General features: G+C 47.8%; 1 long non-coding RNA gene across 3 annotated transcripts in view; it reads left to right on the top strand.

Annotated features, from left to right (window-relative positions):
• LOC116573277 overlaps positions 1–24149 on the top strand; it is a 56862-nt gene extending 32713 nt beyond the window's left edge. The window contains exons 2-4 of one of the 3 annotated variants that reach the window (XR_004278686.1): positions 6309–6621; positions 8180–8270; positions 23589–24149. This is a non-coding gene — a long non-coding RNA (uncharacterized LOC116573277). Of the gene's footprint in view, positions 1–6308; positions 6649–8176; positions 8271–23588 lie in introns of all 3 variants that reach the window. The other 2 variants (XR_004278685.1, XR_004278687.1) reach the window with 2 other exon arrangements.
• Positions 24150–24410: the final 261 nt, after the last annotated feature.

The following is a 24410-nucleotide window of genomic DNA, read 5'->3' as shown; positions in this document are numbered from 1 at the left end:
CAGAAGGCTCTGAGGGAGAGTCTGTGCTATGCTTCTCTCCTAGTCACTGTGGCTGCTGGAAATCCTAGGCATCCTTGGGCTTGTGGGCGATGTCTGCCTCTGCTTCACATGACATTCGTCTCTCTGTGCCCCTAGGTGTCTCTGTCCCCAAATTTTCTTCTTCTTATAAGGCTACCTTAGTCCAGTATGACCCTGTCTTAACTTGATTATAACTCCAAAGACCCTATTTTCTGTTTCTCTCTCTCTCTTCCTTCCTTCCTTCCTTTAGAGAGAGAGAGAGAGAGAGTGAGCATGAGCAGGGGAAGAAGGGAATGAGGAGAAGCAGAGGGAGAGGGAGCGTCTCGAGCCGGTTCCACACACAGCACAGAGCCTGACATGGCGCTCGCTCACTCTCACAACCCGGAGATCAGAATCTGAGCTAAAATCAAGAGTCGGGTGCTCAAACAACGGAGCCACCCAGCCAAAGACCCTATTTTCAAGTAAGTTTGCATTCACAGGTTTTGATGGGTGTGAATGGTTTTCATTTGTTTTTCTCTTTTGGAGGAGGCAAACCATAGCCAACCCAGTGTCTCCAGTTCCAGAGAGCGAGGAAGGAACCACATTGGTGCTTTAGTCGGAGGAATGACGATGGCTTTAATAGCGTGTTTCTTCTCTGGTCCCTGTGCTGTGAGCTTCCGCTGGGATTCTAGAACTCAAGACCCTGGGACTGGAAGGGACAAGCTACAGTCTGCTGAACCTGTCTCCACATTTCTGGAACAGCCAGAGTGGCCTACCCAGCTGGCAATAAGACCTGGGCCATTATTACGGACACTGAAGTGTTTTGCTTGAAAGACAGAAATGGAACCCACTATCTTCTCAGTTTATGATGGAAAAAACTGAAGTCAAATTATTTTCCTTAAATCCAACAGTTGGAATTGGCCGAGTCAGTCCCAGAGTCCAGCGCTGGACTCTGTTCAATGCTCTTTGTGCATGGCCTTTGTCTTAAATACCCAATTCTAGCAACACTGGTGGTGCCTATGGGCAGCTTTCAGGAATGGGGGAGATTCCCATTCCTCTATAATCTTCATCAGCATTCCCTCAAAGGCACTTCAAATTTAACAAAAAATAATGTTATTATGGGGCGCCTGGGTGGCTCAGTGGGTTAAGCCTCTGCCTTCAGCTCAGGTCATGGTCTCAGGGTCCTGGGATCGAGCCCCGTATCGGGCTCTCTGCTCAGCAGAGAGCCTGCTTCCCCCTCTCTCTCTGTCTGCCTCTGCCTACTTGTGATCTCTCTCTCTCTTTGTCAAATAAATAAATAAAATCTTTAAAAAAAAACAACAAAATGGGACACCTGGGTGGCTCAGTTGGTTAAGCAGCTGCCTTCAGCTCAGGTCATGATCCCAGCATTCTGGGATTGAGTCCCACATCGGGCTCCTGCTCGGCAGGGAGCCTGCTTCTCCCTCTCCCTCTGCCTCTGCCTACCACTCTGTCTTGCCTGTGCTCGGGCGCTCTCTCTCTAACAAATAAATAAATAAAATCTTTAAAAAAACAAAACAAAAAAATAATGTTATTGTTTCATATGGACATCTCCTCAACCTTATGAAAGGGTGAACATGAGCATCTTTAGAAAACTGCAGATATCTCAATAAAGCTGAGGCAGTAGGCTCGACAAGCAAATGTTACAGCTTCGGTACATGCCCCTTAGTCACCCCCTCCCTTTCCAAGCAGATTGTCCCCCCACACCACCCCACCCTTTCCAGCCTGGAATTCTAGACTCTAATGGAATAGTAGCAATGCCCACTGCTTCCTCCTCAGTGCCTGGGACACGCCAGGCTCCGTGCTAAGCGCAGACCACAAATGACCTCATTTTTCCTTCCAGCAGCCTTTTAATGGGGGAGCTTCTATCTCTTCTAGCAGATGGGGAAGCTGAGGTCAAGTCTGGCCCCCAGACATGTTTTGGGTTTCTGTAACCTGAATGTCTCTCTCAGGGCAAGGACTTGCCTGCCGTCAGAGGCACCACCGATTGTTATAACCACACTTGCTTAAACCCAGAAGAGAGGTTTCCTATGCTCAGCAGCATTATCGAGATAATAAGTCTCACACCATAGAATTCGCTTATTTAAGGCATACAATTCAATGGTTTTCAGTATATTCGCAGTTACAGGCAACCATCACCACGGTCTGTTTTAGAACATTTTCAGCACCTCATAAAGAAACCCTGAACACTTAATTATCACATCTCTACCTTTCTATCCTCCCCGACCCTGACCCTCGCCGCTGACCAGCCGGAAGCACTCATGGGTCTACTTCCAATCTCTAAAGATTTGCCTCTTCTGGACATTTCCTATCAGAGGGACCATGCCATGCGTGGCCTTTGTGTCCAGCTTCTTTGACTTGGCATCACGTTTTCCAGGTCTATCCGCACAGTTGCACGTATCAATGCTACCTTTCTTTTTAGGAGTGAATACTATTCCATTGTCTGGATGGATATACCGCATGTTGTCCGTCCATTCACCACTGTGACAGATACCATGCGGTCATCCCTCGCAAGTGCTTCATCTTCCTTAATCCTCGCAACAACCTTATGAGCTAAGTGCTATTAGTACCTTTATTTTATGAAGAAAGGAACTAATGTGCAGAGAGATTACCCGGTTTGCCCAAAGTCACACAGGTAGTGACCCCTGCTTGGCCACTGAGTTTGTTTGGAATTCCCAGTGGTACCTCATCCCTCTTTTTTTTAGGGTCTTCAGGGGCAACTCACACATACCTCAGCCCACTCACTTAGCCCTTCCTGGAATCCAAAATGGTGCATCAAGTGCCTCCCCTCCTCCCTGCCTACCTCCCTACTCTTCACCCCCACCTCTACTCTGACCCCCACCCAAACTTGGCTCCTTCTCCAGCCTGTTCAGTCATTCCCTCAGTCCAGGAATGTTCCAGAAAACTACCTTGCAATACGGACAAACATCTTTATTCTACAAATGATGTTTGATCAACAAACCCCTTCAAGGGCTGTCATTTGAGCCCTGTAAAATCCTCATTATTTGGGACTCCACTAATTCAATATTTGTGATCTTTTCAGGAGGCTCTGCTGGACTAGAGTATGATTCAGTTAGCAAACTTTTCTTCAGTATGAATCACAAATTCATAGTGTAAACAAGATGGTAGGAGGCATGTTTAAACAAAGTGTTTTCAAACCTTTTCAAAAATTGCAGAAACACCAAGAGCCACACAATAGGTGAGATGCGAGTCACATACGACTGTTACCCATTCTTTTTTTTTTTTTTTTATTAAAGATTTTTATTTATTTATTCGATAGACAGAGAGAGATCACAAGTAGGCAGAGAGGCAGGCAGAGAGAGAGGGGGAAGCAGGCTCCCCGCTGAGCAGAGAGCCCGATGTGGGGCTCGATCCCAGGACCCTGAGATCATGACCTGAGCTGAAGGCAGAGGCTTAAACCACTGAGCCACCCAGGCGCCCCTACCCATTCTTTAAGCAGGTCCCCTGCAGATCCAACAGGGAGCCTTGCTGAATGGGATAGTGGCGAGACTCTCAGCATTCAACACACCATGACTGCCTCCCTTTAAAATACACGGTGTATCAGACTCATTCTGATTCTCCGAACCCATCCTTGTTCTCAGCCTCACTCCTTCGATGGAAAATCAGATTCAGCAGAACAAGGTAGTGAGCCCCAAATTCCCTCTTGGGCCCCACTGGGCTGAGAAACATTTAAGATGGGTCTGGAATGGGGCGCCTGGGTGGCTCAGTGGGTTAAAGCCTGTGCCTTCAGCTCAGGTCATGATCTCAGGGTCCTGGGATCAAGCCCCACGTCGTGCTCTCTGCTCAGCAGGGAGCCTGGTTCCCCCTCTCTCTCTGCCTACTTGTGATCTCTGTCTGTCAAATAAATAAATAAAATCTTAAAAAAAAAAAAAATGGGTCTGGGAAAGGACCAGCAGGAAAAGGGTTTGGGAGAGAACTTCCAAACTTGGAGATGCCTCCTCCCCTTCACAGAATTCTTATTCTTCTCACAGAGAAATTCCACGTAGCTGAAAAGTCTGAAGAAGGTGTGACCATCACCTGGGACGAGCACCCTCTGCCTCCAGCCTATTGAGTGCTGGTTGCCTGTGATGTAGTCATTTTCTGCCGTCCAGCAAGCCAGGATAAGTGGGAAAGGCCAGGAGGGGGGGATGTCCACTGACCCTAGCGTTTCCAGAATGAAACCTTCTACTTCTTTCTTAGGACTATAAAATATTTTGGGTTCAGGTTGCCCCACCCTATCCCAGGTTAGGAATTAACTATTTTATTTATTTATACTTTTAAAATATTTTATTTATTTATTTGGCAGAGAGAGAGAGAGAGCAGAAGCAGGGGAGCAGCAGGGAGAGGGAGAGGAAGAAGCAGGCTTCCTGCTGAGCAGGGAGCCGGGGAGGTGGGGGGGGAGGGGAAGGGCGGGGCTCGATCCCAGGACCCTGGGATTATGACCTGAGTTGAAGGCAGATGCTTAACCAAATGAGCCACCCAGGCACCCCAGAGTAAACTATTTTAAAGTAAAGGAGAGATTCCAATCTTCTGCCACCTTCTAGGGGACGCCTTTAAGCCTGTCTGCAGAGCAGTGTCAGTGAGGTTCTTTGGGGGTGGCCGGGTAGGGGGGTGAAAGCTTACCCAGCAAAATACAGGTTTATGACTCACTGTGCCTTGGCTTCCAGCAGCCCCACTGGTGTGGACTCAAGGACTAGTGGGCAGGGAAGTCAGGGAGCTCTCTCCCGAAATGGTATTGTAGCTGATTTTTCTCTGGGCCCCTGTCCCTCCTGCTGCAAAATGGAACATTTGGCTGGAAGGGACTGCAAACAGCTCTCAACTCCTTTCCTAAGTCTGATCTTTCAGTAGAGAAAGCCTAGAGAACTGTGCTCAGAAGGATTTTGAGGGTATGGGAGAGAGCAAGAACTGGGGTTAATTCGCAAAGTCTGCTGCCACCATAGGAATAAGGGTCGTGGCACCATTTCCTTGCTATACATTTGCCACTCCTGACGTTGACAGAATTAGTCTTCTTTGGTTACAAATTTGTAGGATTTTTATGATTCTTCTTGACTGTGCTATCTTCTTTGCCTTCTTCAAGGACCTACATCAAGGGCTGTGCCCACCCTGTGGGCACTGACGGTGGTCTTCCGACAGCTGTTCGTAGGGTTAGGCCATGCAAGGTGGGGACAACTAAGGCCAGCTTTCTGAGAATAAAAATAAGCCCCTCCAAAGGGTCTTTCTCTGTCAACACTGAACTGGATCCCCCAGGGCATGGGGCACAGCCAAAGCGGTTGACCACTTCTAAGATTATACACTTTGCAACGAATGTAGATTTGTAGGCTCTCTCTGCACAGTTTAGGCATGGAGGACGAAGAAAGCCAAATACCATCTGAAAAAAGAGAACGTCCTTTTGAACGAGGACTGCCAGGAAGGGGGTATCTCTCCATCTGCACAGCAGAGGGGTCCTTGCAACCAAGCAATGAGGTCATGCGTGCCAAACGTTCAGCACGGAGCCTGATACCAGTAATCAATACCTGATAAAAGCGGTCCAGGGTCATGGGATTATTCTCTAAGATCGCTCTTTGGTAGCACTGGGCCCGAGGATATGAAATCTGTTCTGAAACCAGCCCTCCCATCGGCAGGGCGGGAGCCTGCTATCTCACCGCCGGGGCCCCGCGTTGGCCAGTTCCAATAACACGATTAGTCATTTTTCATTCCTGAGATGTCTGCCCATGGGTGGGTGCGTGTGAGCATGTGTGAGTGCGTATGGGCCTTTCAGAGCAGGGGAAAATCCATATTCTCTCTCTTCTGACCGAATTAATCAAATAAATCTTCTGTAAGGAGCTGCTAAATGAATCACAGATGGCTCTGCCCTTTACAGGTTGCAGAAAGCACCCGTTACAGTTCTTTTAATTTATCAGAGGAAAAAAGATGCCCTCGTGTGCCCCTTCCCACTTGCAATAATAATCAGAACCAGTCCATTTTCCAAGGGTCCGAGACTCATTTTCCAAAAATGTGTATCAATAGATGTAACAGCGGGAAGATTATTTTGCCAAGTTCCAGCCTCCAGCACAGCAAAGGTGCCCTGGCTGGGGAGAGCGTTTATAAAACCACATTTAATAAAAGAGAGTGTTATATTAAGTATGTTTGCTAGTGTATTTAAGCATATGGTTTCCATATCAGGCGTAAAGATGGCAAACACATGCTTTACCTTCTTTCTAACCTTTCCTGGAGACGTTTTTTCCAGGGGGTAGTCGATGGGAGGATTTGGGATGAATGTGAGTGTGTGTTTTGTTTTGCTTTTTACAACTCAGGCTCACATGGAAAAGCACCAAGGAATGTTCAGAAAACATGCGAAGACTCTGCCTTTTCTATTTATGTAATTAGCTCAAGAAACTTGCCCTGCGTCCTTTCTTCAACTGCCTTGACATTCTCCCGGCGCTACGTTGCCTCCTCCAAGGCACCGGGGGCTGGCTGACTTAGAAGCGCGAATCAGTTTCAGCTGCAAAGAACTTGAGCTCCTGGATTTTCAGCGTGAACCCCTTGGCACAGCAGGAGCATCTAGGGATGGCTGCCCGGCTTTGTGTCCACGCACCCCCGTCCACCAGCCAGCCATCCGACGCCAGGGTTTGTCTGCCCAGAGATCCCCTCTTGGTACTTGGGTTGGATACTGGGGATTTTATCTCTTTCCTTTCCATCAGAGGCAGTAGGCAGTGGCCTGGGGTCCCCGGAAAAGCAGCCGGGAAAGGCTTCCACGGCCCACCACCCTAAAACACTCTAAACAATCCCCTGATTCAGAGACAATCCCAGAAGCCCACATGCCACACTAGGAAGGGGATTTGGGTGGGGGGCATCTGCAGTGGGGCCGCCATGCCTCCCCCGCCTCCAGGCCCGAACAGATTTGCCTGAGCGAGTTATAAATCTACTAGTACCATTTCTTTTTCGTCACTTGCCTAATCCTGTGCCCTTCGTTTCATGTGCTGTAATTATTAACATCTGCTTTCTGAGCCCGGGCCGCGTGGAGTTTGCAAAGGCAGTTTTCAGTCTAGAACAATGGTGACAGCTGTTTCATTTAGCCTAGGGCTAGCACTTCCTGTTCAGTCTACATCTGCCCTCCTGTGTCCAATTTCTGTTTCGGGGTTTTGTGTTTTGTTTTCTGGGTTGTTTCTTTTTTTTCCCCTTCATCTGACCTTACTATACGTTTAAGAAGCATTTCTAACTTAGCACTCCGGCTAGTCTTTCTAGCACATATGCTTATTAGATCAGCGAAAGCCGGAGAAAGATAGGGGAAAGCCAGATCGTGTCTAGCAGCTCACACGGTAGAAGGCAGAGGCAGAGAGGAGGGTCGACCGGGGACCCAGGGAGCCAGACGCTAAGGAATTCCTGGGTCTTAAGGCTGTGAAAGGGGCTGACCCCACTGGAACTTAGACACAGGAAAAATGGGCTCAGCTCCTCTGTCCCCTGGCCTGGTGTGATCTCCACAACTTATTAGGTAAGGGGTTACCCAAATATCCTCCTGCAGGAACCATATTTCTGGGTGGCCACCGCGACTCAGAGGCCCTTGCCTTTGGGAACGGAGCACACTCAGAGGATGAGGCACCATTCAGAGGCCCTGGATTCACTTTTTCCCACTGAGTCACCAGCTGTGCGATAAAAATCCTTTCTGGTTTGCACAGGGAGGTCCGTGGGGTGGGGAAAGGATGGGCCGTGGATAAGAGAATGAAGGCACCCAGCTTCGGACGATCTGCCTGGGCCCCCTGAGCAGAGGTGGCCGCGTGTGACTAAAGGGGGTGGAGAAGGAGCTCTGCTCCTGCCCTCCCACCCACCCCACCTCTCCTATCTCCCTCTGATGCAAGGTTGGGGTCCCCAGCTCGGCTGGCATGCAGATGTCAAGTTATTATCCGAGACCCCACCGGAAGCGCCTGGTTTGAGAGCTCAAGCTTGGCGACAGCCTTCCTTAGGCATTGCTGGATACTGATCGCCAAATCGGGGGGAAGCCAGTGTCTGCGCGGGTAAGAACTTGGGAGGGATGAGTCCCTGTCCTGGAGGGGCCAGGCCACTGGTGTGACCCCTCTGATCAGGACTTGCTCAGTGGGCCTGGGCCACCACCCCACTGAGGGCATCAGGCTTGACAAAGCCCTTGGAGATCTGCCACTCACACCCTCTTCTTTATTTCTTTCAGCAGAGGAAGAAATTGAGCATCAGAGAGAGAGGAAGGGGCTCCTATGGGCGCAGCTTGGCCACGCCCACCTCTGGCCACAGAGAAGCAAAGGCAGGTAAATCCCTGTTGCTTCTGGAAGCGGGCGGCATTTTCACCATTTTCCGTACGAAATGTCTCCTTCAATCCCAGACCGTCTGTGCCCTTCCAAGTGGCTCAGAGGAGGAGAACAGAGAGGAAATAACCAGAGGCCGACTCCCTGGTGGGAGCCGCACCCCCACTCCAGCACCGGGCTTCTAGCGGCCTGGGGAAAGCTGACCTGGCGGTTCAGGAAGTTTGTGTAGACTTGACACGGGGGGTCATGGAGGTGCCTGGCGTGCAGTCGAGGGCCCCATGTCTTCGCAGGGCTAAGCGGGCAGAAGGAAGAGCTCACGTGTGGAAGAGATGCTGCTGAGAGAGGCCCCCCCATCCCTACCAGGTGTTTGAGGTGCAGAGGGGAGGGGGCTCAGGCCCGAGGACACCCACCACGCCCAACTCGGGAGTCTGGAGTGGCTGAGAGGCCTGGCCCAGGCAGGGATAGGGGTCACAGGGGACTTTTTCCCGAGCTCTGGAATCCAAAATGGCGGACGGTCCAGATGGGGCTGGGCCCGGGCCCCTTGGCCCCGCAGGAGAGCCTCCTTGCTGCGCCCGTTCTTTCTGCCCGCCAGCCTGGCCCCTTCCCTGCCCCCTTCCTTTCTCACTCACTCCTTTTCTTCTTAAAGTTAATTGCAACTTTTTTCTCAGCGCTCTGATCTGTATAAGCCGCATCTCATTAGAAAAAGATTTAGCTGGAGCCAAAGCAGGCTGGAGAAGGAATCCCTAATCAACAGAGAAAAGATTTGGGTGTAATTGCTCTCTCCCGCCATTCTCTGCCCCCTCCCTCCTCGATCTTTCTCTGCTCATTAATCTGAAAAGAAAGTCGCAGCCCAACATCTTGGTGTTCAAGTATCCGCTGCTTCGGCAAACAAATCAAAGTGCTCTGGGGTTTTCTTTGGTTGGGGGGCGGGTGTCTGTGCCGAGAGCGTGGGTTGTTGGGGTATGTGAGCAGAGCCTTTTGCTTGTGGGGTGCAGTGTGTGATGCCCCTTGGTTTGGAGAGTAGAACTCTTTGACAATGTGTGTGTGGGTGGGTGTGCGTGCGCACATGCGCGCAAAGTGCTCTGGTTGTGGGGGAAGGTGTGAGTGGGTGTATGAACCCTTTGGTTGTGGGGGTGTGTGTGGGTCTGAAGCCCTTCGGTTACTGGTGTGTGCATATGCTTTGATGTTGGGGGACCGTGTGTGTTTGTGGTTATGAAGCACTCTGATTGCTGGGTACGTGGGTTTGCGAGTGTGAAGTGCTTTGGGGGTTGAGATACGGTCGGCCAGCCTGAAGGGAGACCCTTCAGTTGTTTGCACGGGAGTGTGCGTGGTCTGGGCTGCTGAGGGGACGTGTGTAGCAGCCTTCGGTGTGTGTAGGTGTGTGTGCCGTGTGCTGGAGTTGTCTCATTCAGTCCTCAGGAGACCCCAGGAGGGAGTGCTCACCCCGTGGGTAGAGGACAGCGCTCTGACAACTTGCTTCCTTGCCGAGGTCACACTGTAAGAGGCAGAGGCAGTAGGGAGGCAGGGCTCTGGCCCTCAGCCTCTGGCTTCCAGAAGAAAGCGAGGAGCCATCTGGGAGCGGGAGGTAAAGGGAGAGTGGGAGAGTACCCCCAGGCCCTCTGGGACCCCAAGGCCCCCGTTCTAAGCTCTCCCGCCTACTTTTCTCACTTTGGTCCAGCCCAACCTCTGGCCCTCCTCCTGAGCCCCAGAGACCACTGCTGTTGGGAGAACCTAGGCATCCTCCCATCTCAGCCCCCGTGGGTGAACCCGGGCTATTTCTCGGAGCACAGTGCCTCGCACATGTGTACCCCAGACCCTGAAGAATGATCAAATGTGGCTACTGGCCCCAGAGATGGAGCTCCCTTGTAAAGACAGTGTCTCAGTCCAGGCCACAGAGTCGAGCCAGCTGCAGTGAGGGCATGTTTTACCCTGGGAAGAAAGGACAGCATCCAGGTGCCATAGTGACCAGAGAGCTCAGGGCCTCAGGTCGCCCAGGGAAGGGAGGGCACTCTTCCTCCAGCTTCCCTGTCGTCTTGGCCTCCTCTCCACTCTTGGTTCTGATTGGACTTTGGCTATTGTGAATGAGGAACACTCCTAATTCACTCCTACCATTGTGAGTTAGGAACACTCCTGCCACGACAAGGACAAAATGGCCACAGATACTTGCAGAGCAGGCCGAAGCTTTGTGTGTGACCCTGGAGGAAATGACTCTGGGACAGAGAGTTTTCAAAGGCACCCAGTGACCGGTTTAGAGCAGGGAAGGACTAGGGATTTGTCACCTTCCCCGCTGAGCCCGAAGGCAGACCCTCCACGCCCGTGGGGCCCCCAGCAGATTATTTTCCAGCTGCATGAAGAGGGTCTTAAGTCCCCAGATCAGGTGTAAACACACAGACTTAAAACATAGAACCATGTGCTCAGAACTCTTAGCACGGGCTAGAACAGTGCCGTCCAATGCAACAGCCGCTTGCCACATGTGGCCTTTGAGTGCTTGAAATGGGGCTAGTCCACACCAAGATACGCCTTACGTGGAAAACCCACACCAGATTTTTGAAGACTTGGAGTGAAAAGCAAACAGTCCAAGTATCTTATTAACAACTGTATATTGATTAGGTATTTAAATGATAATATTCCGAATATATTAGGTTAAATGATACAAATTATAAAAATTAAAAATGGCGCACGCATGTCAAGTACTGGGGTTCACCTGATTCCTCTACCTTTTTAAAACGTGGCTCCTAAGAAAATTTCAGATGACATAGGTGACTCGCATTTGCCACCCCTCTTTTATTTGTGTTAGCACCAGCCTGTAATATAACCCTTTCATGAATATTGTTATTCCCGTTTTACTGATGAACCGACGTGCTCAGCGTTTGAGGAACTGGGCCAAGAACACCAGCCAGCGAGGCACCGAAGCCAGAATTCACATCAGGAGAGGCCAGTGGTCCTGGCAGGGGAGTCTCCTCTTTGATGAGACCCCTAAAACGAGATGTACTGTTGTTTTGACAAGATTTTCTGGAGACGTGTCTCATGCCAATTTGGAATCTAGGAATCTGTGACTTGGCTGTGAGGGGGAGCCCGGCACTAGCAGGGAAAGGTGAGGTGCAGGGTAATTTTTGGTGCCTGGTGCCTGGGGGCGGGGGGAGCTTCTCAGTTCTCCGAGGGAGCTTGGGCTGGTCCCTTCCCCTCTCTGGGCCTCAGCACCTCCATCTGTGAATAGAAGCTGCCGAGTGGAATGTTCTCTGAAGTTCTGGAGATCGTCACGATCCGGGGTGCATCTCAGCAAATTCCTTCCTCTCCGGAGTTGAGAGGAAGCTTGAGCGCAACTTCCCTGTCGTTGGGCAAGCAAATCCTCTTGGGCCATCTGTGAGATGGGGACGGGAACGGTGTGACATCAGAGGGCTGCCCTGAGGGCCAGGAAGTTCACGTAGGCGGTGCCCTCTGTGCAGGCCTAGCGCGCAGGTGGCTCCCGTAAAGTCTGCTCTCTTTGTCATTGTCGCCGTGGCTGTATCCAGGCTGTCCGGCCGGCTTGGAGGGTTCTGGGTCAGAAGACTCAGATACATAAGCAGTATGTGCCTTGGAGCCTCCCCCTAACCTAACTCCCTCAAGTGCTGAATTCGATCAAAGAAGGCAGGCTCCCCGGGGGCTTGGCTTCTGAAGGCTTGGTTACCGCTGCAATTCAATTCCCTGATTCAGGGAGTAACAGAAGCACCCAGAAAGAGGGCAGCTTGGCGGGGGCCCAGAGGACTATGTTGCAGAGGGAGACTCAAGGTTCTTGTAATAGAGCATCTTCTGGCATGTTCTGGGGAAGATTGGAAACCTACACACACACACACACACACACACACACCCCAGGTGATGTATTAATTTGTAGTGTTACTGCTTTCTCTGAGTTGTGGTGGTCAAATGTCATTTTCCCATCCTTTGGAGGAGTGTTGGAGATCCCGGGCCACGAACCTTGTTTACCCCCTTCCCAATGCCCCGCCATGGGAAGACTCTGACCTTGGTTCTTCTCAGACAGCTGTTTTCATTTTTCCCCCCTGAATTGTATGGGTAAACAGCCTCCTTTATTAGATAAAAGCTTTATCAGCGCAGCCTCTCACCTTCTACATACAACTTCTTTCTCACAAATACAAGTCTGCGTTAAGAGTGAGGTGAACCCAATTTTGTCTCCTGGGTCATTACCTTGGATTTAATCAGGCGGAACCTTGAGTTCTGGAGCTTAGGCTTACAGCTGTCTCTGGCGTTCATCGGCTGCCATCTGCTGGGCAATGCTGGTATGACACCGTGTCCCTGCCTCGGTGGGCCATTTCACCAGGGGTGAAGAGGTTCATCCATCCAATTGAAAAATATTTATTTATTTATTTTTAAAGATTTTTATTTATTCATTTGACAGAGAGAGAGATCACAAGTAGGCAGAGAGGCAGGCAGAGAGAGAGGGGGAAGCAGGCTCTCCGCTGAGCAGAAAGCTCGATCCCAGGACCCTGGGATCATGACCTGAGCTGAAGGCAGAGGCTTTAACCCACTGAGTTACCCAGGCGCCCCTCAAATATACTTATTGAGGGGAAACTGTGCCAGGCATCGTTCTAGACGGTCGGGTTCATCGGTGAACAAAACTGACAAGTATCTCTGTTTTTCTAGAGCTTATGTTCTTGCAGGGGGTGACAGGCCGTGGACGACAAACAATAAAGAATTCCATAAAGTAGGAGGTGATCAGTGCATGGAAAAAATTACGAAGTAGAAGATGTAAGTGCAGGCCGGGGGAAGCGAGTGGCCGTTTTAACCAGTTTCTCAGGTCAGCCTCCTTGAGAAGGTGACTTGAATAAAGGATTGAAGCCAAGAAAGGCCTTTGCCATGGAAGACAAGCTCACCAGGCAGAATGGCCAGGGATACAAAAGCCCTGGGGTAGGACTGTGCTCTGTGCACTCAGAGAGTAGCCAGGAGGCCAGCGTAGTTGAGTAGGGTGAGCCAGGGAAGAGGCGTCAGAGAGGTGATCAGAACGAGGGAGAAGGGCCAGATAGCGCAGGGTCCTGTGGGCCTGGCCGTCTTGATCGGCAGCCGAAAGAGTGTATCATGGTGGCTTACACAACAGATATTTACTTCTTACAGTTCTAGAGGCTGGGGGGAGGGGGTCCAAGATCAAGGTGACAGCCAATTCAGTTTCTGGTAAGGGTCTCCTTCTGGGCTGTGAAGGACACGACTTGCTCACTTTGCTCACGTGGCCTTTCCTCGGTTCCTTGCTGTCTTCTTCCTATAAGGCCACTGACCCCACCAGGAGGGACCCATCCCCATGACCCAGCTTAACCCTAATGGCCACCCAAAGGCTCCACATGCCATCACAGTGGGGATGAGGGCTTCCACGTGTGAACTGGGGGTGGGGAAACATTCAATCCGTAATATTGGCTTTTACTTCAGAGATGCCATGGCTGGTGGCGGGTTGGGGGGTGTGTGGAGACACCCCCTAATGCCAAGACAAGTGGAAGATGCTCTCAAAACCACAAGCCGCTCTGCTAATTCTCTTTATTCATTCAGTACGCGAGATGGGGATACTAACGTCCAACCGTGTGTGTGGAGGTGATGTGAGTGTCTGTGTAGCCTGTGAGTGTGTGCCTGGGAGTGAGTGTGTGAGGCTGTGTTTGGGGTGTGTGTGTGTGTGTGTGTGTGTGTGTAGGTGTATGTGCGTGCAATATGGAGGAGCTACTCATGGAGTCATTAAATGCTTCGTTCTTTCATGGCGGTGTCCCCTCCAAAAGAAGCAGTTTGTACCAAAAGCTTGCTTCCTTTTTTCAAATTATTTTAAAGATGTTATTTATTTATTTATTTTTTTATTTTTTTATTTAGAGTGAGCACAGGCAAGGGAGGGGCAGAGAGAGAGAGAGAGAGAGAGAATCTCCAGCAGACTCCAAGCTGAGCAGGAGGAGCTCGATCCCATGACCCCGAGATCGTGACCCAAGCCCGGATCAAGAGTTGGATACTGGGGCACCTGGGTGGCTCAGTGGGTTAAAGCCTCTGCCTTCGGCTCAGGTCTTGATCCCAGGGTCCTGGGATTGAGCCCCACATCGGGCTCTCTGCTCAGCGGGAAGCCTGCTTCCCTTCCTCTCTCTCTGCCTGCCTCTCTGCCTACATGTGATCTCTGTCTGTCGAATAAATAAATAAAAATCTTTAAGAAAAAAAAAAAGAGTTGGATACTTAGCCTTCTGAGCCACCCATGCACCCCAAGCAGGCTTTCTAGGTACCTGTTTGCTGAGATCAATGAGGCTTTCATCAGGGGCGCCTCGCTTTCCTTCCCCACCAGCTCTGCCTCAGACCCTACAAGCCGGAGGGCTGATGTCCTCCTGACATACTTCCATACAGCAGGCTGACTTTCTCGTCCGTCACTCCTACAAACAAACCTGGGTATCTTTCGTTCCGCAACTTTTGCAGCTCGCCCCTCTTCTTGGGAGTGGAGCACACCCTTTCCCTGGCTTCCTGTGGAGGGTGCCGAATGGGGTCACTATCTGCCCAAAGGAGATGACCATTTCCTGGAACCCCAAAGTCATGACCGAACTCAATTGCCTAGTGTAGAGAAGTTACGAGTATTGGAGCTTCGGGGGCCGATTGGATGACTTTAAATTGTCCATTCATCCCTTCCCAACTCAGGGATTGAAGGTGAATTCTTTAATGTCTCCCAGATGCTGCTCCAATGGAAAGGTCAATACCCATCTCATGGAGTGGTTGTGGAGACTAAAGGGATCTGTCATCATGTCCCTGGTGTTTACTGCGCACTTACTATGTGCCAGGTGCTGGTCTAGGTGCCGGGCACACAATAATGAACTCTCGTGGGGTGTACATTCTAGCAGGATTTAATGTTAACTAGCATAAGATGTCAAACTTTCAAAAGCCGGTGTTCGAGTTTCTAAAAGTACATACTCAGTACCCTCCGAGGTGATAACTGTGCGTGTGCGTGTGCACATAGGAAGGATACCAAGGGATAGACGCTGGAGATTCTGTGTAGCACCATTTATAATTACATAAAAATACAAATCATGCTGTATAAATTTTTTTTTCTTTAAGATTCTATTCATTTATTGGACAGAGAGAAACCACAAGTAGGCAGAGAGGCAGGCAGAGAGAGAGGGGGAAGCAGGCTCCCTGCTGAGTGGAGAGCCCCATGTGGGGCTTGATCCCAGGACCCTGAGATCGTGACCTGAGCCGAAGGCAGAGGCTTAGCCCACTGAGCCACCCAGGCACCCCTGTATAAATATTTTTAACATATAACTGAATAGTAACGTTATTAAAACATTTAGCAGGAATATAAACATGACCAACTTCAGGATAACATCCCCTGGTGAGGGAGGGAACGAGAGAGAGAATGAGAGAGACAGGAGAGCGGGATTTGGAAGCACATGTTGAGCTACATCTGTAATATTTTATTTCTCTGTAAGAAAAACCCTGAAGCAAATATGGCAAAATAATATACTTCCATGGAATATTTTTAGCTTTATCATTTCATCTCCTAAATCCAATTATGAACAAAGCTGCCATAAACAACTGTGTGCAAGTTTTTGTGTGGGTGTAAGTTTTCAGTTCATTTGGGAACCGAATACCAAGAAGCACAATGGCTGGCTCATATGGGAAGGGTCTGTTTAGTTTTGGAAAAAACCAACTCTCTTCTCTTCCAAAGAGCCGACGCCATTTTGCATTCCCACCAGTGGTGAATGAGAGTTCTTGTTGCTTCTCATCCTTGCCAGCATTTGGTTTTGGCAGTGTTCTGGATTTGGGTTGTTCCAGTAGGTACATCATGGTATCTTGTTTTAATTTGTTTTCATGTGGTAATATATAACGTGGAGGATAGTTTCATAAGCTTTTTTTGCCATCTCTGTACCTTCTTTGGGAAGAAGAACCTTTGGGAAGGTCCATCCAGCTCTTTTGCCAGTGTTTAAAATCAGGTTGTTTGTTTTCTTATTGTTGTGTTAGAGTTCTTTGTATATGTTGGGTAGTAGTCCTTTATCAAATGTGTCTTATGCAGATATGTTCTCCCAGTCAGCAGTTTGTCTTCTCATCCTCTTGACATTGTCATTTGCAGAGCAGAAGTTTTTAATTTTAATGAAGTCTAGGTTACCAATTCCTTCTTTTCATGAATGGTGTCTTTAGTGTTGTATCTATAATGTCATTTCCATACCCAAGATCACCTAGGTGTTCTCCTATGTTAATTTGCTCTTCTCTTTCTAGTTTCCTAATGTGGAGGCTTAAATTATTGATTTTAGATATGTCTTTTTTCCTAATATATGTATTTAGTATTATAAATTTTCTTCTAAGCACTGGCTTTCACTGCAGCCCATAGATTTGTGTAAGTCAAATTTTCATTTTCATTTAGTTCAAAATATTTTAAAGTTTCTCTGGAGATTTCCCACTTGACCCATGTGTTACTTACAAATGTGTTGTTTAATCTCCCAGTGTTTGGGGATTTTCCAGCGATCTGGTCTGTTATTGATTTCTAGCTTAATTCCATTGTGGTCTGAAAGCAGACATTGTATGATTTCTTTTCTTTTAAATTTGTTAAAGTGTATTTTACGAATATGGTCTATCTTAGTGAATGTTCTTTGTGAGCTTAAGAAGAATGTATTTGGCTGTTGTTGGAAGAACATCTATTAAAACCCTTAGTGTATTACTTATAGTTTTTTTTTAATTCCTTGTCTGATAATTCGAACAATCCTTCTATATCTGACTCTAGTTCTGATGCTTGTTCAGTCTCTTCAAACTGTGTTTTGCCTTTTAGTATGCCTTATAATTAAAACTAAAATCCAAAGATGGTGTACAAGGTAAGAGGAACCACTATAAATAGGCCTTTAAAGATATAGTAATAAGCTGGGTTGCAGTGGGAGGTGTGGGGAAACATTCCTTTGTCCTACGATTAGGTCTCAGTCTTTTATTTTTTTAAGATTTATTTATTTATTTGAGAGAGAGAAAGGAGGAGAACAAGCCCTGAGGTGGAGGGGCAGAAGGAGAGAGACATTGAGAAGGATAGTCTTAAGCAGACTCTGCGCTGAGAATGGGGTCCGACCCAGGCTCAATCTCACCTCCTTAAGATACTACCTGAGCCGAAACTAAGAGTCGGAAGCTTAACCGACTGTGCTACCCAGGGGCTCCTAGATCTCAGTCCTTTGGTGAACCTGTGCCCCTGGACTGTGAACTTCAGGGGTACATCTGTCCCCACCCAGCCCTCAACTTAGGTGGGGAAGGACGGCTGAACGCGGCTGGAGTTGGTATTTCCCTTCCTTCCTGTGAAAGACGGAGGCAGGCTGGAGCCGGGTGTCCAGCCTCACCCGGGTCGATCAAGCTCTGATAAAACCCTAATAGGTTAGTCTCGAGGAAGTAGCTTCTCTTGAAGGCAAGCGGTGTCAAGAGGAGAATTATCTTTAGAATCTTCCTTTCTCCATCCCACCTGCTGGAAGCGCAAGGGGATTTTTCTTGGATGTTCACCGTGAGAACCTAGTGGAGTTCCTGGAGATAAAACTTCCAAAATGTGGGGGTCCCCCAGGACTGGGCCGCAGGGGGATTTCAGTCCCAGACTTGCCGAGCCTCCAACTCTTTGTCAATTACAGCTCTGGGGTTCCTCCCTGCCCACCCCCCCACCCCCACATGATTTCCCCAGAGGTTTCTGTCAAAGGGTTTCTGTTCTGGTAAATTGGGATTCTTTGTGTCTTCCTCTCTGTTTCTCCAATGTCACTTCTCCGGTGAACCTAAGAGGAGTTGTGGATTTTTCAGTTTGTTCAACTTTTTATTTGTTGGGAAGATTTGGCCCCTTCTAAATTGCTTAGTTATCAGATCGGAAACCCAACGTCTCTTTGTCTTCTTGTCTTCGCCTGGTTTGGGTACCCCAGGAGAGCAGTAACTTCACACAGTGAGTTGAGAAGTGCCCCTTCCTCTTCTGCTTTCTGGAAAGGATGACATAAAATTGATGTTACTTCCTTAACTGTTGGAAGAATTCTCCAATGAAATCATCTGAGACTGAAGATGTCTTTTTTCCGAAGCTTTTTGAATTACAAACTCAATTTCCTTAATGGTTATATGGCTACTCAAATGTCTATTTCTATCTTGGTTGAGTTTTCATAGTTTCGGGTATTGGAAGGAGTCCCCCATTTCTTTTAAGTGGCTGCATTTATGATTATCTGTGTTGTCTTTTTGTCTTTGTCAGTCTTGCTGGAAGTTTCTCAATTTTATTGATGTTTTTAAAGAACCAATTTTCATTTGATCTCTATTGTTTCTCTGTATGCGATTTCAATGATTTCTGCTCCTTCCTTCCGCTTACTTTGGGCTTAGGTTTGATCTTCTTTCTCTAGTTTCTTGGAGTAAGAACTTAGATTGTTAATTTAAGACATTTTCTCTTTTCTACCATATGAATTTTGGGTTATAAATTCCCACCGTTCTGCATTAGCTGCACCCAACATATCTCAATGTTATATTTTAACTTTCTCTTAAGTTCTATGATTTTTATGTTTCCTTAGACATTTCTCTTTGACCCATGGGTTATTTAGAAGCATACTACTTGATTTCCAAGTATTTGAAGATTTTCTTGTTGGCTTTCCACTCACTGAATTTTAACAATTGTCTCGGATATTATTTTATCTTCATGATAAAGATAGGTTTTTATCTATTTGTTCAATTTTTTATTTGTTCTATTGCTATATTACAAATGCTGAGAACAGGATGATATTATGTGCTCAAAAAATAAGGATGAAGGAAGGATGGAAATATTTAACTTAAAAATCAATAAAGAAAACACTAATTGGAAAAAACATATGCACCCCATGTCCATCACAGCATTAGTTACGGTAGCCAAGCTGTGGAAACAACCTAAGTGTTCACTGATCAGTGAGTGGATAATGATATATAAATATATGTATACACACACACACACACACACACACAGGAATATTACTCAACCACAAAAAAGAATGAAACCTTGCCATTTGTGACATCATGGAGGGACCTAGTGGGTATTATGCTAAGTGAAATAAATGGGACAGAGAAAGACAAGTATTACATGATTTTACATAGACGTGGACTCTAAAAAACAAACAGAAAAATTAAAAAACAAATAGAAACAGTCTCTTAGATGAAGAGAACAAACTGATGGTAGCAAGAGGGGAAAGGGTTGGAGGAACGGACAAAATAGATGAAGGGGATTAAGAGGTACAGTCTTCCAGTTAGAAATAAGACATGGGGGGGCACCTGGGTGGCTCAGTGGGTTAAAGCCCCTGCTTTTGGCTCAGGTCATGGTCCCAGGGTCCTGGGATCGAGCCCCGCATCGGGCCCTCTGCTCAGCGGGGAGCCTGCTTCCCTCTCTCTCTACCTGCCTCTCTGCCTGTTTGTGATCTCTGTCTGTCAAATAAATAAAATCTAAAAAAAAAAAAAAAGACATGGGGATATAACATACAGTATAGGGAATAGTGTCGATAATATGGTAACAACTTTGTACTGTGACAGATGGTAACTAGACTTATTCTGGTGACTATTTCATAATAGTATTTATACAATATAACATGAAGAGATAGATACAATATAAAATATTTTATATTTATATTTATATAATATATTTATAGAATATAAAATATTTATATATACAATATAAAATACAATATTTATACAAATATTCCATTTGTATAAACAGCAAAACACTATGTTGGACACCTGAAACTAGCAATGTTCTATGCTAATTACTCTTCAATTAAAGGAAAAACAATAAAGAGAAAACTAAAAGCTAGAAAGAGAGAGAGAGAGAATGGTATCAGAATATTGATGGTGATTCTCACTGGCGGGTGAAATATGGTTTTCTTTATTTTCTTTTTCTATCTTTCATATTTTCAAATTCTCTGCAGGGAACATGTACTAACTACTTTTATAATCAGATGAAAGAATTATCAAAGTGGGAGCTACTATTTCTGATCATTTTCACTCCCTCCCCGGCAGGCTATAGCAGAATTTGAATTGCTGAAAAAGCTGAAGATGAGAGGCAGGGCTAAAAAGATCTTGAGAAAGGTCCCAGAGCCCACCTGAGCCAGACTCCCTCTGGCACAGAGGTAAGTACCCTGCCAGCCGCGGCTCTCGGCTCTCGCTGGCTGCTGAGATTCCTGCTACAATCCCTCCGCCCATGCATGTCATGTGATGCAGGTCAATTTCACCCTTCTCACTGCTCAGAGGCCCCTAGAGAGCTCTGAATTAATGTTCATTCCAGGAGATCTGGTTTGCCATTGGAAATAAAACATCCATCTGCCTAAATCCAGCCATAAAAACTCCTTTAACAATGTAACAATTGTTAAACAATTTACTTTGAGGAAGCACTGTTTGTGTTTGCTTTCAGGGCTCATAGTGTGCAAAAGAATTGGAGGGAGCTAGAAGAGAAGCTACAGCCGCTACAGCTTTGGTTTCTGGTTCTTGGTTTTTGTTTTGTTTTGTGTTTGTTTTTAATGTAACCATCTTTTACACCTTTGGTCACAGTCTCTTCATGTGTTTTCAAGGTAGTCTCTTTGGACAGGTGACTAGATGAGACACTGATGGTAACCTCAGCCGCTCAGGGTCACCACGCTCACTGTTCTTAGGTGTGGACAATTTCCGAAGATGATTAAATATGCTTCTCTATGTTTGAAAATAATGCTGAGGACTTGGTTTAAAATTATAAAAACATGTTTATTCAATAGAGAGATTGCCCAGATCTGGAAATTTGTATTCATCCTTTCCTAGTTTTGAGGTGAAGTGGCTTGCTGGAAGGTTCAGGCATTTCCTGGGGGCCCAGGATGGGCAAATACAGAACCTGAGACCTAGGGATGGCACAGAGCACCAGGGGACACGTCACCCACATTGGAAGGGAGTGTAGCAACGGATGCCTTCTCCTGGGAGTGGAGCCAAAGAAACCATCAAGATCGATAAGCATCGCCTTAGTGATTTGTGAGCGTCTTAAAGAATAGCCAAGGACGCGAGAATCTAAAAAATAATGACGTAACCGGTGGGGGAAAATGCAGAATCCACATCTCAGGAACGGTTCATATCAAACAAAACAGCTTCTGCCAAAACCGGCCAGAAATAGAACATTGTAATATAAACCAGTCTGCCCATTTCAAAACCATTTGAATTCTACAATTCCTAGGCACCTGATTTGTTTACCCATTTAATTTTTATTGACATCTACTACTCAATTCAAGAAAGAAAAAAAAAAAACCACCATGAATTGCTCCTCCATGGCTCCCTGGTGGGACCACCCTTGCCCACCGTGGGGACTGCTCACCAGCTATCTCTGGCTCTCGCTTTCTGAAAATGTAAGGATTTTGCTTTCCCAGCCTGTAAATGTCAGGCATGGCCATGAGGCTTGCTCTGGCCAATGGAATTCACGCAGAGTGATCCTTTGGGCAGAAACTTCAGCCAGTACATAATCCACTCCATCTTCTTCCCTCTTCTGTTGTGATTGTGGACATGTGTGCCAAGAGAAAGTGAGCCTGGGTTCCACAGTATCCAGAACATCCCTTGCGCACCTGCATGGCACAGGTGACATGAACAAGAGAGAGCATTTATTGTGCGAAGCTGCCAAGATCTAGACAGCCAAGATTGTTAAATCTAGACAGTCCTTGCTGGTGTGCCCATGCGCACACACACATGCACACACACGTGAGTTTCTTTGTGTGCAAGAGAGGGACCCCAGCTGAGGTGGTGGGAATGGGAGGTAAGACACAATCTTTATCTCCAAAGTTTACAGGCTGGTTTGGGAGATAAGATATCAAGACAACGAATAATGATAAGGACACCAGAGTGGATGGGTCGAGAACAAAATGACAAGGTGTTTGTGTCGCTGTAGCCCACCGACTGAAACCCACCTGATTCCAGGATGAATGCCACGTCTCTCCTCCTGTCCCACCCCAGATACTCTCATTACCCTCTGTGTGCGCTCTCTGCCCGGTGACACGGCCTGCCTCCGTTAACAGGCTCCTTTCCCTCTGGCATCTGACCTGGTTGGGTGAGCGCGGGGGAGGACAGGGTGAAGGTGCGGGAGAAGGGCCTGGGATGGAGGAGACCGAGGCTGGAATATTTATTCCTCTGGCTTCCTTTTCGTGGGGTCGCTCAGGCTGGCTACACCCCTAGCTGATGGGCCCAGCTCCTCCTCTTAAAATGCTCCTCTCCTCTGGATCGTCTCTTTCCAGATTCTCATGATGCCCTGGCCCCTCACCCATTCAGACCCAGGGGTGAAGACCCCACAGTCAGATATTAGCCCCCAAGTCTGTACTGTCCCATTTGGTGTCCCTTATACCTTTTGTAAATAGTTCTCTCTCTCTCTCTCTCTCTCTCTTTTTTTTAAGGACTTGTTAAATTATGCTACTTTGAGCATGCCATCTGTTTCCTGATAGACCCTGACTAATAGATCTTGCTTTGGAGAGCCAGCAGGAAATGATCATGCTTGGTCTAATTATAGGGTCAGCTGGTGAAAGAGGCAGAAAGCCTTAAAAAATGATTAACTCTTCATTAAGAAATGAATTATTAAATGGCTTTGCTTCTCCCACCCAAACTGGAAGATTCTGCTCTAAAGAAGGAAAGGACTGGAGGCAAAGCCCTGGCCTCTCTGCACCTCTGACGAGCGCAAAGGGGCACTGCAGAACCTTCACGGTTCAAAGCCCTTTGCAAGTCCTTGGGCCACAGGAACTAACTAGGAACCGTGTCTTCCCCAAAGCGCTTCCCCAGTACCCCCTCTCTGGCAAATTGACACCAGAATTCCAACCACTGTTTTCAACTTGAATCAGAGGCCAGAAACCTCATTTCTGGGTGTCCAGGCAAAATTCTAGATCTTTCTTTCAAGTTCCCACATATCGCACAGAACTGTTTGGAATAGAGATACCAGCTCTTTGCCACAACCCTACTGACTGGGAGTTCTTCTTTATCTGCCCTGGGATTCCAGCAGCAAATCCATTGGGCCTGTTTATTGGTTGTTTGGTTGACTGGTTGGCTGGCTGGTTGGTTTTCCCTGTGGGAAGCCAAAAAAGCCTTGGAGAAGGTTGGCTTTGAGAGAGTCCTGGGCTCCTTCTCTGCTCCCCACCCCCAGGGACCCCGCTTCTTAGCTGCATCCCACTCTGGGAAAAGATCGGAAGAGGTGGGTCTCCGGTGTCCCAGCAATTCTCAAAGCATCTGGAAAGAGCAGACAATTGCAGCGGCTGGGGCTGAGCCCAGAGGGGCAGGCTTGCTTAGGCATGCAGGGGTATAAAGTTAGAGGAAGTATAGCCAGCAATTTGGAAAATTTAGGAGTTCTTGGGCTGTCACTGGGTTTTTCTGTTTGTCATTGACTTGCATATGTATTCTTTCCAGAGCAGGTAGGAGACGGGGAGGAAGAAGGGAGGGCGTTTCTGGGCGCCAGGTCGGCACATCTGAGCAGCTGAAGACAGCGTGGAGGAGGGCAGCAACTGTCTGGAAGTCCAAGGATCCTGTTTGCTCCTGAGTGCCAGAGGGTGCATGCCAGGGCCTGGAGCCCTACCCACCAGGAGCAGAGCACAGCCAGAAAGCCCGCATTAATAATTCCTTTGAAATAAAACCATGCTCTTCAGGGCAACAGAGACTGATTCAATCGGCAAAGAGCAGAGGGCTCTCGTTACAATCATAAAGAAAGGCGGGGCTGCTGACGAGTGTCAGTGTTCCAGAAAAGAAGAGGGGAGATAAGAAAGCAGGGAGTGCAGGCCTCGGACAGCCTCACGCTATGGCTTGGACCCTGGGATGCACATGTCGGAGGGGGCGAGAAGATGCTAGATTTTCTACCGAGATGATCAGAGAGGTCGTAGGTTCTCCAGAGAAGTTGGCCAGGAGCCTGGAGCAGCACACACACACACACACACACACACACACACACACACACGATCGTGCACCATCACACAAGCTCACACACGCACATGTTCACTCACCCACTCACATACACACACACAGAATCATGCACAGTCACACGAGCTCACACACACACATGCACACACACACACTCACTTCTGATGACCATATTCTCTCTTAGGTATGTCGATACTGTGAAACCAGTGAAACGAGGTCTTTGCTCCACTGCTCTGACCTATCTTGTTTGTTTTACAGTTTAATTCTCACAAGATTGCTTTATTTCTCAGCATCCAGCTTCTGTGGGGGCCCCTCCTA

Source organism: Mustela erminea, chromosome 14, assembly GCF_009829155.1.
Source record: "Mustela erminea isolate mMusErm1 chromosome 14, mMusErm1.Pri, whole genome shotgun sequence".
Lineage (NCBI taxonomy): Eukaryota > Metazoa > Chordata > Mammalia > Carnivora > Mustelidae > Mustela > Mustela erminea.
This window is presented reverse-complemented; position numbering and strand designations above follow the sequence as displayed.